Source organism: Prinia subflava, chromosome 2 (assembly GCF_021018805.1).
Source record: "Prinia subflava isolate CZ2003 ecotype Zambia chromosome 2, Cam_Psub_1.2, whole genome shotgun sequence".
NCBI classification, from domain to species: domain Eukaryota; kingdom Metazoa; phylum Chordata; class Aves; order Passeriformes; family Cisticolidae; genus Prinia; species Prinia subflava.
The window spans coordinates 33,289,998-33,296,558 of NC_086248.1; positions in this window are offsets into that span (position 1 = coordinate 33,289,998).

A 6,561-nucleotide genomic window follows, 5' to 3' on the forward strand; every position below is an offset into this window, starting at 1 on the left:
CCAAAGTTAGCATACTGAGATCAAAATTTACCAAGTATTTGTAAAAGATGACCTCCGCCAAAGCTGAAAACATGGTGTCTGTCCCTTTTCAGTGACATCAGCTCAATGGTAATAAACTTCAAATTAATCAGAACAAAGAAGAAAAAATGTAGACCATTGCACATACCAAGGTATAAGCTCAATTAACAAGGACAATTTGAGGATTGTCCAGTAGTTGATTTGTGCTTTACATGCATGATCAAAGTCTCAGGGGCTGAACTTTGAAGGGCAGTCTTTTATTTTTCCTTATTATCTCTTCCTCTCCCATTTCAATTCAGCTAGAAAAGTTTATGAGTAACTGAAAATTTTCTTAATGAAACACTTGGGGTTTTTTTTTTGTTTTACAGCAGCTCTAAAATATGAACTCTGAATTGTCAGAGTTATAACAGCAATGTTATATCATGGCATCTGAGTAATCTGAACATAGGTATATGCAGACTTCATAAAATTTGGAGTATTTCTATAAGCACACAGAATTCTGTACAGAAAAGATATTTTCTCTTTTATCAGAACTCATCCACCTACTTAGCAAGGATGAAATATGAGTTCTCTACTAAACAGGGACCCAGGCGTTTCAACATTATGAATACTTACAATATCCCTGTAAATGTCTAATTGCTCATTAGACACTGAAACCCCACAATTCCCAAAGATGTAGAATAAGGAAGGTGTGTTTTTGGGGTTTTTTTTTTGTTTGTTTGTTTTGTTTTTGTTTTGTTTGTTTCCACAGTTCCCAATTCTTTTTTCAAGAAGCCAGTAATAAGGCAGAGAGCAGCTGAAAAGCTTGGACAGTTTTATCTTGTCACCCACAAATAAAGCCCAAGCTCATTTCAAAGTACTTCACATGGATACACAGTGGTTTTTTCTGCCATACTCTCACTAGTCCCCCAGCAATATCAATAAGCAACAACAGTATGAGGAAACTGTAGCTGTATAGTGATGGATAACACTACCTTATAAAACTTTCCTGTTTCATGGGGGACATTATGCAAAATAAGGTTTTTGTACCTGGTTATTTTGCACCTAAAAGTCTGATCAGTGTAAAGCTAAAAAAAAGTCCTGATAGGGTACAGAAAATCCTGAAACTGAAAAAAAATCTCATTGGGTTTGACAGAAGTTATTAACTTTTGAAAAAATATTGCAGTAATTTTCCATGACAACAATTTCCTCTTGGTAGTTTCTGTTGTATATTATCAATTGGAGCCTACGTATTTCCTTTCTTTTTCCTTGTTCTTTCTATCTATTCTGTGGGTGTTCAGTCTCTTAGGAGGATAGTATTTCATAATGTATTAGCTGGCATTTGAAATAAGCTGAATAACACAGAAGCAGCCAAGAATTGTAGTGACCCAGAAAGAGAAGAGCAGGTGAAATGATTTCTATATTGCTTCCAGTTATGATTATTTTTTTTTCTTTCTTACTTAATTCTGATCACATAGACTTATTTTCTATCATAACAGAAAACTAGGAACAAATATGGGTTTTCTTTATTTGCTAATCATAAACAAAATCATGTTTACTTGTTGTTTTTTTTCCCATGATCTTGCTAATATAATAAAATGATCTTTAGAATTAACACTAACTGCATTTACTGACTGTTCATGTAAAATCAGAATTAATTTCACACAGATGTCTGAAAATATGCATATATTTCAAGCAGATTTAAAAAAAAAAACAACTAATTTTTTGTGCCATCTATTAGTTTTGGTTTATATATTTGCCTGTTCCACCATGACCTGCTAAGATGATCCTTATGAAAATCAAATTATTAACTTCAAGCATTTTCCACACTTTCAGAATAGATTTTACCACTTAAGATTTTCAAGAAGGCTCTGTATGAAACCACGTGCTGTGCAGTGCACACAGATGTACATATACACACAGAGTCTTGGCAAGACCTAAGCTATGTATTTATCCCAGCAGAGAGATCAGACCTCTTTTGAGGGCCTGAGTTTCACAGACTCTTATTGAGGAGAGTTAAAAGAGTGTGAAGCTGATCCAGAAGCATGAGCTCTGTGCCCTCCCTGGGGTATGCGTTCCTTTCACAAACTGAAAATTAAACCTGCCCATCCATTTGGGGTCCAGAAGGTTTAGCTGATTTCTGAGGACTCATGCCTCAAGAAACATCTTTTTGTCAAATAACTTTGACTATTTGGATGCTCACTAGGCAGGATCCTTGGCCATGTGCAGCTTCAGACGTCCTAGTGCTGCAAACACCAGCATGATGTAGTGGGGCAGTGTTCTGGTTTAGGGCAAATTTGGGAGGAAACTTCCAAAGAGGTCCCTTTAGAAAGCAGATTTAATGTGCCTCCCCTAATTGGTTCAGGGAAATATTTTTTTTGGAGAAAAGTGAAAAAAACCACCTGTTTATTTAATAAGCAAATTGTTCACAAGCATAAAAAATAATATTTAACAATAAAACCTCTCTCTGTTCCAAAGAGATGGCAAATTCAGAACGTTCTTGTCATGGGGTATAGCTCAGTTTGCTCAGTCTCTCATCAATCCCTCTGGGGCTGGAACATTCCACGTCCCAGGCCCCGGTGGGCCACAGGTGTGAGCTCCCGCTGTTTTTCTGGATTTTCAGTCCACAGCAGGGCTGATCAGTTCCAAGAAAAAGAAAAGCCACAGTCTGGGGAACTTTTCTGCCTCAGCTAGCTGAAAAATACTAACTAAAAAGCAAAGGAGATCTCTCCCTTGCTGTCCATCCATAGACAACACAGTCCAGGAGCAGAATGCAGAGGAGTGAGTGCAGTTTCTGAAAACAAACTCTGTGCTTCTTTCACCCCCCCCCCCTTCACTCTCAGAACCAGTCTCAAAGGAGCAGAACTTAATATCCAGCATAAACAGAACTGACAACTGGGGATACAAGCATCATACAGTCATCCTAAGACAAGCAGTCTCCAAGATTCTCTGCTTCTGTCCTATGAACAGCAACGGTGTTTCAAGGGATACTTGAATCCTGGTGCTAAGACAGTCATCAATCCTGCCCTCATGGTTTGGGCATGAATGTGGATGAGAATTTACGCTTGAAACTTTTTTTTTAGATTAGTCATAAGGGACAGACTCCCAGTGACTTTGAGACAAGTACTCTCTTTTGTTTGTGTCTTTTTTGCTTCTGCCTCTTCTAGCCTGGTGATTTAAACATTCATGATACAACAACGACCTTGCTGAGACAGAAAGCTGGAGAATTGTGCCCATCTGGAATATCTGACTACATAAGGCTTAAAGAACATTTGAGCCCTGGTTCTCTCATTCTGGGATGGGCAGAGCATTGAGAGGCTGATCTCTAAACTTCCCCATAGTCTTCCGATTTAAAGTCTGAATTTGTGGTTCACATGGGTTTAGTGAAGTGGAATGAGCCCTCGTAGTGCTTGAACCCCATTCTACCTGCTGCTTCTTTTCAGCACCCTGAAGTTCCCTGCTTCTCAGAGAAGAAAAAGGAAAGTCTGGCAAGGTAATCTTTGACAGGTGAGTAAAAAGAACTCACTGAGGAACTTGATAAGCTTCCCAGTAATTATCACACTAAAACTATAGTTAAAATTTATCCTTCTGTTGTTAGTAAGCTGCGGAATGTTTGGCTCAGGTTTGGTTGTTTTGCTTGAGGATAAAAAGATCAGGTAATAAGCATGATGCAGTCCAAAGTACTTTCTGAGGAGTGATGTTAGGAAAGAAACATGATTACCAAACTGTGGAACCGACAGGCAGAATAACAAGGCAGAGGCAAGAAGTCTTTTGTGCAGAGCTGCTCCCCAAAAACATGGCGCGCCTGTTTATTTCTTTCATTTTTATACATTTGTGGATCTGGTTGTGGATTGGCTTCACTCCTTCACCCCACTGGCCAGACCAGCTGTCAGCCAACATTATTTTCAGGCTAGAAATACGTAAACAAAGAACAGTGAACAGAAACCAAAAGTTTTGTTTATGTTCCAAGGCGTGAGAACCTGAAAAACTGCTCCTATTGTGCAGAAACTAAAGAATTGACTCCATCTTATGAACAAGTAGAAGGCTTTAGAAAAACTCAGAAAAACCAGGGTGACACCAAACCACAGGAGATCAGTAAAAATGGTGAGCCTAAGCTGTTATACAAATCTGTAAAATCTGACTGATAGGGAACTGATAGAAATGTTACCAAAATGCAAGAGGGGGAAAGGAACAAGTTTACATCGTTATAGTATTATATTTCTATATAAAAAATATGAGGAACTAATCATACAAAATACAGTTTTATTGAAAGCAGATAAGGTGCTTTCTTAGTCCCTTATCATTCAACCATTCTTATCAAATGATTCTTTTAATTGCTAAAAAAAAAATCAGTGCAGCTGCATCTCATTTCCCCTAAACAACCTGTGTACAAACACACAAACCACAGTCTGTTAGATTCAATCAGGTTTTAGTATATATCTAAAGCATACCTGAAAGTAAATGGAAACATCATAAATTGCTTTTGTTTCAGTGTTCCCTATTATTTCCAGTGCTGATAACTTGGATGCTATTTATTCCAGATCCTTGGAAACCTTTGATATTATTCTGTGTTGCAACTCTTCATCCCCAGTGGCCCAGTGCCCAGTAGTGTTTTTAACCCTGAATTAAACGTTCAGTTTTTCATTAGTGGGGAGAACACTTTAGCAACAGACCAGCTGGGCAGGAATCACCTAAGTCATCTTGCAATGCAATCACCAGGACAGACATGAAAGGAAGCAGTGCAGCTTAGACACCTGTGCTAGAGCCCTGATGCCTGTGGAGCGTGCAGAACCTTTCCTCCCTGCTTCCAAATTCTCCTGTTTACTCATTAACTGCAGATCAGAAGAGAGGGACAGGTACCACTCTTATCACGTCATTAATTCAGACAAACTAAAACTGGATCTCAACTTGTTTCTTTTTCATCTGCAAGAGAGATAGTGATTGAGGGTGAATCATCTCATGCTTAACAATCAAAGCAAAGCATAAATTCATTTCTGTGACAAGATTCAGTGCAATACCAGAGTGATTCTTTTGCAGTGTCTAGTTGCTGAGTCCTTGGAGGATTAACACCCTGTATCTGAAGAATACATTTTATTAGAGTATGATAAGCAGCTCCTGTGCTAAGCTTGCAGACTGACACTTTGTCCTTCTTTCCTTCCCCTTTTTCACCTCTGCTGAGATATCCATACTGAGAAATGTTTCTTTTGCCATTGATGTGCTAATGCAGCTCTAGAGATAAATTTTAAGTAGCAGCGTATAGGACTAGAATGACTGTAACTGAGAAACCAAAGGAATTTCTTTTTTATTGCTTTGGCCAGCTGTCCTGCTTAATTTTTGCAGTAGCTGTGAGGGGGCAGGGCCAGGAGCCATGTGGGCATGGCCAAGACTGAAATTATATTGATGCCATCTTATATCATTGTCAATACTCTTTCTCCCTCCTGGGAAGGAACAGTGTGGTGGGCAGAGCTTGGATTCACCATCCCAGGCATGATGAGGATTTTGCATGTAAATCACCCTCTCTGGGTGACACTTTTGTCATTGGTATTGTTGCTATTTGTTTTCTTATCTCATTGCTGTTTCCAGTAAATTGTTCTTATCTCAACCCATGACCTCTGCCTTTATCTCCCTCTGGAGGGGGACAAGGGAGTAATTCTGGTTTTCTCTTTAGTGGGACTACTAAATTGAGGAATATTCATGACAGCACCACATCCACCAAAAGGTCATCTATGTCAAATTTTCCACCTGCATTTTGGGATATAAGCAACTTAAAAGTCAATAGTTTGCTTTTAACAGGTGTCTGTCACTAATTTCTAGGAAGAAATTAAATTTCAATAAATCAGGTTGTCCAAAGTGTTTGATTATCCCTGAAAATGCTAGATGCTGTCCCATCTGGCTTCTTCCAGTCTAGTGAAGAAATAATATGTATTAAGAAATCAAAGAGAATGCACAATCCCAATTTTTTTGTAAATAGGTTATAAATTCTCCCTCTCTAAGTTTATTACTTTAAAATACGAAATTTCTTTCCAAATAATTGGCTCCTGTAAAATAAACAAAAGTAGTTCACTGAAGAATATAAACAACCTAAATCTCAGCATATTAACCATATTACCAGTTGCAAGGGTTGTGAATTTTTCTCTTAAAGAGGAGCAATCCTCAGAAACAACTGATCATGCCTATGTGTCTGGTATTTTCATTCTATCTGTGTGGCAGAATATTTCTTGGAGCCACTTGTTTCAATGAACTTTCCCACCTGCAAAATTATTTGCCATAGTACTTACAGGACTTCAAAAGAGGTTTTCCAGAAAAAGTGAACCCAAGTTCTATTTCTCTAAGTAAAAAAGCAGGACAAATGTTTTTCCCTGGCATATATTCACTCACCTGAGATGTCTTATCCCCCAACACCACATGTTGAATCTGAATTGGTTATTTATTAAGTCTTTAACACATACATGTTCCCAACTGAGCACTGTCTCTGATCCTTCTAAATCTCTTGGACCAAAACCATGCTAGGGAGTATGGGAACAGTTAAACAAGGTACAGATGCCAGACCTCAGCCTGGTTCCT